Here is a 13,129-nt window from a genome sequence, read left to right as displayed (position 1 = left end):
AATAGTGTCTGCCGTATGGGCTTTCTGTGCTTCCTGTTAAAGGCACATCCATCTGATCTAATAATTGAGCATAAAGCAGCCTAAAGGATAGTTTATGGTTTTGTTTTATTTTATTATTTACTTATGTATTTGCCAACCAACATAAATTTCTAGATCACAGGGCAACCATCCTTTCCTTGGAAATACTCCCTGGGAGAAGCTGTGGGCAGAGGCAAAGGGTAGCCCCACAGTAACTCTACGCTGGAGATACCCAGATTGTCCTATGTCTAAAATCTACTTTTTTCCATAGGTCTTAACTGAGTCACTTCGTGACTCATTCTTAGCGAATCTCTGCTGTCAGCCTTTTATCCAAAGGATTCTCAAAGCACTCATTTAATGGACCTTCCTGAAATTGTGCTCAGGATCGATAAGAAGCTCATTGACATTTGGAATTCACCATTTGCTTCTTTTTTATTGTTATGTTAATCACCATATATTACATCATTTGTTTTTGATGTAGTGTTCCATGATTCATTGTTTGTTCATAACACCCAGTGCTCCATGCAGAATGTGCCCTCTTTAATACCCATCACCAGGCTAACCCATCCCTCTACCCTCCTCCCCTCCAGAACCCTCAGTTTGTTTTTCAGAGTCCATCATCTCTCATGGTTCGTCTCCCCCTCTGACTTACTCCCCTTCATTCTTCCTCTCCTGCTATCTTCTTCTTTTTCTTTTTTCTTAAAATATGTTGCGTTATTTGTTTCAGAAGTACAGATATGTGATTGAACAGTCTTGCACAATTCACAGCGCTCACCGTAGCACATACCCTCCCCAATGTCTATCACCCAGCCACCCCCTCCCTCTCACCCCCAACCACTCCAGTAACACTCAGTTTGTTCCTGAGATTAAGAATTCCTCATATCAGTGAGGTAATATGATACATGTCTTTCTCTGATTGACTTATTTCACTCAGCATAGCACCCTCCAGTTCCATCCACGTCATTGCAAATGGCAAGATCTCATTCCTTTTGATGGCTGCATAATATTCCATTGTGTATATATACCACGTCTTCTTTATCCATTCATCTGTCGATGGACATCTTGGCTCTTTCCACAGTTTGGCTATTGTGGACATTGCTGCTATAAACATTGGGGTGCACGTACCCCTTCGGGTCCCTACATTTGTATCTTTGGGGTAAATACCCAGTAGTGCAATTGCTGGATCGAATGGTAGCTCTAATTTCAACTGTTTGAGGAACCTCCATACTGTTTTCCAGAGTGGTTGCACCAGCTTCGTTTGCTTCTTTTTTAAACCTGGGATAGTTACCTACCTTCTGAGTTCTAGCATCTCAACCCCTCTCCATGGCTCTCTCAAATTCACCAACATTGCTTTCAATATCACTCCTAGAAGACTTTTTGATCCAGTGTATTTAATCTGACACTTGGACTTTTATAGCAATAAGAATCTAATGCTATCTCCCCCCAACTTAAACTCACAATTACACATTTTAGATCACCTTTGAGGCCCTTATCCTTAATACCAGAGATTTCTTCTTTTATAATTTCAGTCTTAAAAATAATTTCTACTTGCTCTCTATAAAGTTAGCTGAAATTTTTTACTTGCATTCTGTTACCAGAATTACAAAATATATTGAAGGCTAAACCTCTCCAATCTTCTGATTAGATTAAGTTGGAAATGGGAATATGTTTTCTTTCTTTTCCTAACTAGGCAAAGGTTCTGATTTCTCATGCAAACTATAGGCAGATTCAAACACTCGGGTTCTGGGTTTCTGAGAGACCTCACACAAGTGGACCTTGTCTGAGTAGTTCCAATTTCTAAATAAGGATATAGACATGTGAACATAATGGGGGAAATCAACTGATTACTTGGTAAACGTTGCCTTTGCGATCTCCAAAGGAAACCGTGTGTTTTTGTGCTTGGGCTCACAGAGCAAGAACATTTAGCTTGCTTGGATATCACTAAAGAAGAGTTTTGTAATTATTTATAGAATTCTAACGCATTTAAGCCATCTTGAGAGTAGCACCCATGAGGAAAAGAACATATGGAAAGCTTATTGTTTTTTGGTTTGGCATTCCTTTGGATTAAATTTAGCACTTTCTTTTAAACTATCTCTCTTTGCAGGTCATGTGTGATTTATACCCACTTAACTTTCTAGGTGTACATCCAGAGCTACTCCACAGGAGGAAGGGGAGAGCCCTGCACAACAAGGATTCTTTGCTTGATACTGCTCAGCTAGAGCACTTTCTAAAAGTAGGTGTCTAAACAATGTCCTTCTGGATTCAGATTATTCACCTAGATATGTTCTGAAAATCCTATCAGTTTATGCCACTTCAAAGCTAAACATAGAGGTCACATGTCTAGCATTCACAGACTTTAGATTCTGACAAAATATAATAATAATAATAGTTCTGTGTTGAAGTTGAAAGGAGGTTTTTTTGTTCATTTTTACTTATTATTTTTATCCTTGTACACACAATCATATTGCTGCATTGCTAACTTCCCTCTGGGAGCAAAGTCATACCAATCACAAATACATACCCCAAAGAGAGATGTTTATTACTCTTCTATGAATTCTATCTCCTATTATGCTTTGAAGATGCTACAAACTTGAGCCATTACTATGTAAATGACATTTCTAGCAAGCCCCCAAATAACATCTTATGAGATTTCAAATGCCATGATTATGAAACAGTAAAAGACTTAAGGAAATAAAGAATGGCACAATATATGTATAGAATATATTAAAACAAATTCTCAATAATGAAAACATATAGTAAGTAGTGAGCTTTATTCTAAAAACCAATTAAATTGGAACCACCACACAGGGAGTACAAGTACATATTAACCATATACCAACAAAAACAAAAATCTTTTTCTCCTGCATGATGAAATTTAGCATTTACTAAGGAAAGCATAACATAAAATGCCTATAAAAATCCTTCCATCAACTTAAGAAATGTATACACTATTGAAAAGTTTTTAAAAATCTCTGGACAAAGACCAAAAAACACTAAAAATGAGTATCAGTCAATAGTGAAATAACTACATTTATTAATGTTATATTAATAATACATTGAATACTACTAAGCACTAACATTTATTCATTTACTGAGCCAAAAGTCTCTTAATATCAACCATATACAACATTGGTATACTATCGAGAAAATAAGAGCTTACCATCTTCTAATTCCTTTTAAAGCTTTTACACGCATTCTTTCATGCAATGCTTATAATAAATTTATGAGATACTTACTGATTTTATATTTTTACAGAGAGGAATATTGAGTCTTATAGAGAGTAAGTTGTAATGACAGTCAGCTAATCGGTGACATAGTGGATATTTGAAATCACAGTATAGTAAAGTATAATTTAGAGAACAGTAAAATGATGGTTGGAAGCATAGGCTCTGGATTAAAATTTTAGCTCATCCGTTGAGTAGCTGTGCAATTCTGGGAAAGCTCCCTTACCTCTCTGTGCCTTAGTTTTACATATGCATCAGTTTGTGCCTCTCTTATGAGCTGCTATTATGCTAATTTATGCTTGTAGGACACTTACAATTGTACTGACTTTTGACAAATATTAGCCATCTTGTCCCATTTTCTTCACCTTGAGTAGCTCATGGTCTGATAGAAATCAATGTCAACATGAATGTTATAAAGGCGCCAGGAAGAAATGTAAAACCATAGAAACAACTCCGTTTGACTGGAAAGCATATTTTAAAGCTCTGTTAAATTGAGAAGGGGAAGGGTGAAATCACAATGGTGAGTCAGTGACTGGAAACTGATGAGGTTTGTCAGAAATATTCTGTTGGAGACCCCAAGTCTCAAAACAAAAAGTTTTGACAAAGGGAAGGAGATGATTGAATATTATAGGGAGAAGACATTTTCTGAAGTCAGCAAGTATGATAGTTCAATAACAAGAAAGACAAACACAATGAAGGAAGACAATATAAAGTAATAATGTATTTGAAGTGCTTTCTAAAGGGTAACACATGTAAAATCTGCTGTATGTAAATTATTACAATTATAATATCATTATTGCCTGGCTAATGCACTCCAGCCACATCACTTGGCCATGTGAGATCAATTTCCCATGCCTCAGAGAATACCAATAACATCCAATCAGAGGTATCAGCAACCTCTGTCCGCAGCTGAGTAGGCCCTCACAGCTATTGGGTGAAATTGATTATGTCTTCAAAGGCAGTTTTTAAGATATTAAAAATCTATTGCCAGTAAGCAAAATGTAGGTTGCCATCAACACCTCTGCTTTTAGTGTATCTCAGATCACATTAGAAAATGATTATCAATTTATCTTTTATCACATTCCAAACTTATTCCTTCTTCCTGGTGTAAAAATATCTTCTTTGAAGATTGTGGCATCTAGTCGTATCTCTCTACCTTTTGAGTCTGGCATCCACTGACTATCAGCCTCTTACTTAGCCTTCCATTTAATCCCAAATTCTGTTTATCCTATGACAGCTCTCTGCCCCAATGCAGTTCCCTGACTGTATTGCTAGTACTGGGTAGAATCTGGTTACTGGGCTGTATTACCTATTTCATTCCCTGAGCTACATCTTCAAGTATTTCTCTCCAAACTTCTTCACCTCTAAGCACCTAGGATCAATTTCTTTTATTTTCTGACTATACTTCCCCAGTGTTTTGGATATCCCCATCACCTCTTCTACTCTTGCTCTTCAGCTGCACAGAGATGTCAAGTTTACTGACTCCTCCAATTTCTCACATTTTCACTTATTTCAAGACTTTATGGGTCCCTACAATATGCGTGTCTGTCCTCAGGAATTATGGTCCTATAATATGTATATGACCATAGGTCCCATGTTAGGCATGATGGAAATAAGGATAAATGCATCCCAACCCCTGCCTACAAGGAGCTATTTTCCAGCCTAATATACTGACAAACAAGTAAAATCCAGAATGGTAAATATACAGAATATCATCTGCGTGTGCCTAATTCAGACTGAGAATATCAGAGAAAACTTTCTGAAAGTGGTTATACTGCACTGTGCCCAGAAGAATGAAAAAATTAGAAATAAAAGTAAATTAGAGGATGCTATGGGTATGATGATAGGGAAAGGACATATCTTTAGGCCAAGGGAGCTTGGAGATGAGAGAAGGCATGAGAACATGTAGGGAAGTTCATTAGCTCCATAAGGTTGGAGAAAATGGTACGAAAGGAAAAGCAGGAAGGAAGGCTACATAGGAAATTAAATTGTATCGCAACAGGATCTATATAACTTGCTAAGCTTTTTGGACTTCTTCCTTGTGGCTTATAGGAAGACATAGAGAGATGTGGTATAAAAGCATGACATGCTTACACATGTGTCTTATAGCGCCCTCACAGCAGTGTGGAGGATGTTTAGAAAGGAGGCAAAACTTCCAGTAACATGAAATTCTAAAAATCAATTATCCAGAGTGGAGAGGTAAAGAAAAGGTTAGAGAGAGGCTAAGGAGTTGGAGGAGGTGGGCTATGTAGAACAATTGTGCATTGGGGTAGAGGGAAACATCAATGTTAAGTATGACCCATAGATCTTGGATGACACAGTGGCTGCTAATAACTTTCACAAAATATTAAATAGTAAGAAATAGCCAGAGAGGTAAAGAGGAAATTTTGCAATGTTATATTTCCTTCTTAGTAGAGACCTCAGCAAAACTTATCATTGATACTTGATATTTTAACTGACCAATACTCATTTTACTTCCGGGATTAACATTATTTTTCTGCCTAAAAAGCTGCTCAACACTTCTGGCCGGCAGGTTTCTTGCTGTTATACCCAGACATTTCTGCTAATACCACTGAGTTGTAGGTTCACTAAGAGTGCCTCGGTGGTTCCTCATTGTATATACACTATTTTCTGTTATCACAGTACACACAAAATTTAATTAAATATTATGAACACCAATAATATGAGTGCAAATGTAGTTATAAATGCTATGAAGATGAAATTGGTGCCTTTTCAAAGATTGTCATGTCTTAGATGCTGAGTTTGGAGTATGTGTTTCTAGTAAGTGGATCGTTTGCTTTAATCATTCTGGTTCATGACTAAAATATAGGTGAGTGGCTTTAATCTTCCCCTACAACCTAGAAAACAGAAGGCCATAAGGGGAGTGGACAGTGATTCAGAGTCTGTACAGCTTTAGCATAAAACACAATTCATTTGAGTCAAACTTTGTTATTTTATGGGAACAAACTTATCAGTCAATATTCAAAATTTACAATTTGAAAAGCAAAACATTGGACTGGGAAAATTACCATCGCATCATGGAAGAATGGAAGAATCTGCCTGAGCATAGCAATTCTAGTGATTTCCTTCATCAGTGGTTCCCAAATGCAAGCCCCTGGAAAGTCTACATAAGGATAATTGGAAGGACATGTGAAAGAACTACATATGCCCAGCTCCCCAACCCAGAGATCTAGGAGAAAGGTCAAAATCCTTCCTGATCACATATACATGTATAGTTATCTGTCTATAAGTATATAATGATGTCTGTGAAGGCCTCCAACTATGCTTCTTGACTACACAGAATTTGACAAATAAAATGGCCAGAAGGTAGACTATTCTAAATGGCACTTACAATTCACATCACGTAGTAACAGAACAAATATGATTTCACTCATAAGTGGAATCTTTTAAAAAAGTGAACTAAAAGCAGAACAGACCAGTTCATACAATGAACAAACTGATGGTTTCCAGAAAGGCAGGGGAGTGTGTGCTTGGGCAAAGTAGGTGAAGGGGAGAGGGAGATACAGGCATCCAGTTATGGAATGAGTCAGTCACGGGAATAAAAGGCAGAGTATAATGGTATAGTATAATGTATACTGTAGCACACATACTACAGGATAGTACAATGATGCGATAATAGTGCTGGAACAGGAGAGATATTAGCTACACTTGTGGTGAACATAACAAAACGCATAAACTTGTCAAATCACCAAGTTGTACACCTGAAACTAATGTGACATTGCATGTCGGCTATACTCAAATTTAAAAAAAGAACATTTCCCAAACTCAATGACACATGAAAAAGTGCTCAACATCGCTTGGCATCAGGGAAATCCAGATCAAAACCTCAATGAGATACCACCTCACACCAGTCAGAATGGCTAAAATTAACAAGTCAGGAAACGACAGATGTTGGCAGGGATGCGGAGAAAGGGGAACCCTCCTACACTGTTGGTGGGAATGCAAGCTGGTGCAGCCACTCTGGAAAACAGTATGGAGGTTCCTCAAAGGGTTGAAAATAGAGCTACCCTACAACCCAGCAATTACACTACTGGGTATTTACCCCAAAGATACAAATGTAGGGATCTGAAGGGGTATGTGCACCCCAATGTTTACAGCAGCAATGTCCACAATAGCCAAACTATGGAAAGAGTCAGGATGTCCGTCAGATGAATGGATAAAGAAGATGTGGTGTGTGTATAAATACAATGGAATATTATGCAGCCATCAAAAAGAATGAAATCTTGCCATTTGCAACGACATGGATAGAACTGGAGAGTATTATGCTGAGCGAAACAAGTCAATCAGAGAAAGACATGTATCATATGATCTCACTGGTATGAGGAATTCTTAATCTCAGGAAACAAACTGAGGGTTGCTGGAGTGGTGGGGGTGGGGGATGGGGTGGCTGGGTGATAGACATTGGGGAGGGTATGTGCTATGGTGAGCGCTGTGAATTGTGTAAGACTGTTGAATCACAGACCTGTACCTCTGAAACAAATAATACATTACATGTTAAAAAATAAAAGAAGATAATAGGAAGGGAAAAATGAAGGCGGGGAAATCGGAGGGGGAGATGGACCATGAGAGACTATGGACTCTGAGAAACAAACTGAGGGTTCTAGAGGGAAGGGGGGTGGGGGGATGGGTTAGCCTGGTGATGGGTATTAAAGAGGGCACATACTGCATGGAGCACTGGGTGTTATATGCAAACAATGAATCATGAAACACTACATCAAAAACTAATGATGTAATGTATGGTAATTAACATAACAATAAATAAATAAATTAAATAAATAAATAAATAACATTTCCCAAACTCAATATTGTCTTCTATGATAAAGAGGTAGAAAATCATGACCCAAGTTTTGTACAAAATAAGTGCAGAAACACTCAAGACAGATCAATGCCTGCTCTGTTGAGAGGTTAACAAGAAAGTACATGTATTTTTTTTTAATCTATTTTTTTTAAGTAGGCTCCATACCCAGCATAGGGCTTGAACTCACAATCCTGAGATCAAGAGTTGCATGCTCTCCTGACTGAGCCAGCAAGGCGCCCCGAAAGTATCTGTTTTTATAACATAAAAATTTGCCTCATTTGACACCAGCTGATCTTCTAATAAATCATCTGGTGATTTATTAGACATTCTACCTTCTCCAGCAGCTGCCTTGTTTCAGGAGAACAGACATGTGAGCAGGAAGGAATTCCCATTTCAGGTGATCAGAATTTAGCAAACACATTTTTCATTCGTTGAAATCACAGTGGGCACTTCAATACTATCATTTATTAATTCTTTCATTATGAGATATTACTATGGGAACTTGATGGGAAATGGACACTATAGCACCATTGCAAACAGAAACTTTTAGTTATGAGTGTTGCTTAAGAGTGTTGCTCCACCTGTAAGGACATGAATAAAAAGATTTCTAAAAATCAATTGTTAATGTTCCGAACAGCTTTCTTGAAATCTGTTTGTTCACATTCGATTTTATCATTCACTCTGTTGTTCCAGAAGCCTCTTACATTAATTTCCCAACTACCACTTTTTATTATGTTCCCACTGCCATCCTGAACAACAAAAAATAGAACTCAGTGAAGTGGTATAGACACTGGTCAGTTAAGTCTTGCATATGTATGACATCATTTTCCACCCACACCAAGAGCAGCCCTACCTACAGCCATCTGGAGAACATTGAAAAGAGAGAATCCATAGATAAAAAGGCGGGCGCCTGGGTGGCTCAGTCGTTAAGAGTCTGCCTTTGGCTCAGGTCATGATCCCAGGGTCCTGGGATTGAGCCCCAGCATCGGGCTCCCTGCTAGGCAGGAAGCCTGCTTCTCCCTCACCCACTTCCCCTGCTTGTGTTCCCTCTCTTGCTGTCTCTCTCTCTCTGTCAGAAAAATAAATAAAATCTTAAAAAAAAAAGAAAAGAAAATCTATTTTTATTCTTCTATGCCTAACACAATAGAGTTTATATAGGTATCAATTTTCTGCTTATTCCCCTCTTACAAATGCTATTAGATTTTTTTTTTGATTCCAGGATATGCCAATTAGGAAATTACTTCCAGTTAAATTTAACCAGCCCCCTGCAGGTGGGCTAATTTGTTATAAATTGCAGATATATTGGTGGCTATGGGTCTCACAAGAAAGTCTTAAGAGTGTTGCTCCACCTATATGGACATAAATAAAAAGATTTCTAAAAATCAATTATTAAGAAGGAAGAACTATAGTGGCCTAGCTTTTCACTTGTAGGATCCAATTAATTGTACCATTTAATATTTTATTCTGATAGGTATTCATCTTATAAACTTGTAAGGACATCAACTTGCTGAAACTTGCTGAAAACGAAACTAAATGTTCTATACACTTTGATGAAGGTAGCTATTTGGGGCTGAGTTTTGCCAGCGAGACACCCTAGAAAATCCACTGGGGGATAGTTTCAGGAGGTCATTACGCCCCTTAAAAATCAAGATTACTGCTTTTGACATAAGTATAAATAATTGATCCACTGTCAACCATTTTTGAGATTATAATACATAGCCTTTATGGCTTGTTTTATGGCATAATATACATACACAGGTGATCAAATCACATGGTACGTTTAGAAAATACTACCTGGTAAAGTCAAGTTTTGAAATTACCTCCCATCTGATCATTGTCTTATAAAAACAATTCCACTTTCTATTTGTTCCTCATTTTCACCTTCACTCTATCCTTTGCCTCTTGCCTGTTCCTCATGATCAGTGACCTGCAGCATTATATATTTCTGGAAACACTTCAACGTAAAGATACTACATATAGAAAAAAAGCATCTCTATCAAACATTGTTTTATTCACAGTTGTCTTTGCCTATTCATCCATAGGCAACTCTTTATAGGTTTTATATACTGTTTGTTTATATGCACTTTTGGAAGAATTTTCCTGAAAGTGAAAGGCTTATATAATTTAAATTATATGCTATTGTTACTGTATAGTGCTTTCATTTGTATTTCACAATTCATAAATTGAAGCAATTAATAACCAGTTGTACAGGATTTATGATATAAGCCCAAAGGTTGTTACAGAAAGGCATCTACTTCATTTTGTTTAATTACTCTTATATGATTTCATATGTACCAGCAAACCTGGAGGCCTGGACTGGTCAGTAACTATATCAAACAGAAGAAAGAAAGGTTGCTCAAATTCTGAAAACAGCTAAATGAAGGAGCTGACCCCTTTGAATAAAACAGACATAAGACAGCCTTTAAAAATTAAACATTTTTCACTGTTTTGGAAAAAGTTGAAATAATCCATTTTAACTTTTGCAATTTTATTAACCAGAGAGAACTCATATCCTAACTTCATTAGTATCCTTTGAGGTTAAAAAAGAAAACTTTTTAAAAATGCAGATAAATAAATTAATGTTGACATTTATTTGAAGAACTCTTTAACCTCTCTCTCAAAAAACATTTTGACAACTAATTAGCCACATATCACCATAATGCAGGCTAGGAATAAATGGAAATAATGAGTTTCATTGTAAAGTTTAAGCCAGTGGTAGCATGATCAGGAATTTTTGTTTACCTAGAACACATAATTAACTCTAGAGGGGAAATGAAAGGCAAAAATCGTACTTTACATATCAGTGTAAAAAAAGGTATAAAAAATTAGAACATAACTTTATAAACCACTATTGTCCCACTGCTATTAAGAATCAATGAAATCTGTAATTAGGAAACATTATGGAAAGGTTAAAGATGAGAATGCATGTGGTCTATCTACAGGAAACCTAAACTGTTTAGGTTAATGAAATGTCTATGACAGTCATATTAATTAGCAGGTTCACAGAAGCCTAACTTTTATTTTATAAATGCCATGATAAAAAGTATTAAGGCTCCATACACACACTGTGTTCCATCTAGATTACCTCCAAGTGCTTACCTCTTTGATTCTTCTAGTCATTTCCCCCCTAATGATCTGGATGCTATTAAGTATTGCATATTTCTGGAAACCCTTCATGTAGTAGAAGACGTATTTAATGATATTGTTTTGAAGATAATGAGAAACAGTAGAAACTTGCTATTTTTTAGAAGAGGATTGTTGCATTGTCAATATTTCATCAATATAATGTTATTAAGATGACAGATTTCCTAATTTTCCTCTTTGTTGTTATTTCTGTCTAATGTCAACCAAAACCCTTTCTTTCATTCAAAAGTGAGAATGTTGTCCATCAAAGTCTGGTCTATGCTGGGAAACAAAAAGCCAGAATCAAACTGTATAGGAGAGATTGTATACTGTAGAGATAACAGGGCCAGAAAAAAAAGGATGAATCAACATTAAAAAAAAAAAAAGGACAAAACCAGAATATCATCAGAATCAAGCATTACCACCACACCAATTCTATTTCTATACCATAAAGTTAACCACTTATCCACAGAAAAACAATCACTGAGGACAGAATTCTCCGGTAAAAGTTGGTTGTTGTTTTCTTGCCTGCATCAATTAAAATGATATCTATAGGGCGCCTGGGTGGCTCAGAGGGTTGAGCGTCTGCCTTCAGCTCAGGTCATGATCCCAGGGTCCTGGGATCGAGTCCCGCATTGGGCTCCCTGCTCCTTGGGAAACTGCTTCTCCCTCTGCCTCTCTCTCTCTCTCTCTCTGTCTTCCATGAATAAATAAATAAAATCTTTAAAAATAAATAAATAAATAAAATAAGATGATATCTATAAACAGTGCCTCTTATCACTTCTTACTTTCCAATGTGTGAGTATGGCTGATTAGCTGAGCCTAAGTTTCAAGGGCACATCTGCCTACAAGGGAAATAGGGGATTTGAGCCTTGTTTCACTTTACAGAGGAATTCACAGCTTGGAAATTTCCTTAAATATAGGGAGGTTTTCCAAAAGATGATAGACAAAATGTTTACTTTACAATGATGTGCATAGGAGCTCATATGTGACTAACCCAAATGCAGAAGAAAAAATTATAAACTCTATCAAAACATTTAAAAACACACACACATTTGATGTTATGGAGGAAAAAAAAAACCCGAAAGTAGGCAGAAATGTCAAAGTATTCATCCAATGACCGAGTATTTGATCATCAAAGGCAGATAACTGCTCTGGTTAAGTGCGCACTATCATGGTTTTATAGCTGATGACATGGCAGTCTTGAAGAACTAGTTGGCTACAAACTGAGCAACAATTTTATTCTAGCATGAGGAGTAAGGGTACAGAGTTCCAAGCTAACAAAACAGACAAGCTGGGAAGTTAAGTGGAGTGGGAGAGAATCCCATTCAAATGAAAGTCATAGAAGAGAATGTCCCAGATAGGGAAGATCTGAAATATTCATAAAAATCCATAGAAATTATGGATGACCCCTAAATTGCACATGCATAGAAGAGACTCCATAGACCCCAGCAGAAAGCAATAGCTGAGGGACTGACTAGAACAGAGCAATGATTTCAACTGCTGCACACTAGAAAGGTTTGAAGGTTTGGTGTTTGAGTCACAGATAGATAAGTAATACTAGAAAAGAGTCACTCCTCAAAGAAAAATATCAGAACCCAGAGTCTCTACAATGGATTGGCCCCAAATCCATTTTATAATTAAAAATAGCTAGATGTAAAAAGTCATAGGAAAATATAATACATGGGAAAAAAGTAGACCATGGACAGATGCACTGAGATGGCCTACATTTGGGCATTAGGAGACAAGGACTTTAAATTCGCTAGTATAAGTATGTTCAAGAATGAAAGAAATAGATGGTCATGCATATGAATACATGGGGACTTTCCAGGGAGAAATATAAACTATAGAAAAAAGGAAATAGAAATGCTAGAACTGATGAATACAGTATCGAATATGAAAAATCTACTAGGTAGGCTTACTGGACATGGTAGAAGAAAATATC

Source organism: Callorhinus ursinus, unplaced genomic scaffold (genome assembly GCF_003265705.2).
Source record: "Callorhinus ursinus isolate GAN/ISIS: 27379988/994484 unplaced genomic scaffold, GSC_fseal_2.0 scaffold1, whole genome shotgun sequence".
Classification (NCBI taxonomy): domain Eukaryota; kingdom Metazoa; phylum Chordata; class Mammalia; order Carnivora; family Otariidae; genus Callorhinus; species Callorhinus ursinus.
This window is presented reverse-complemented; position numbering follows the sequence as displayed.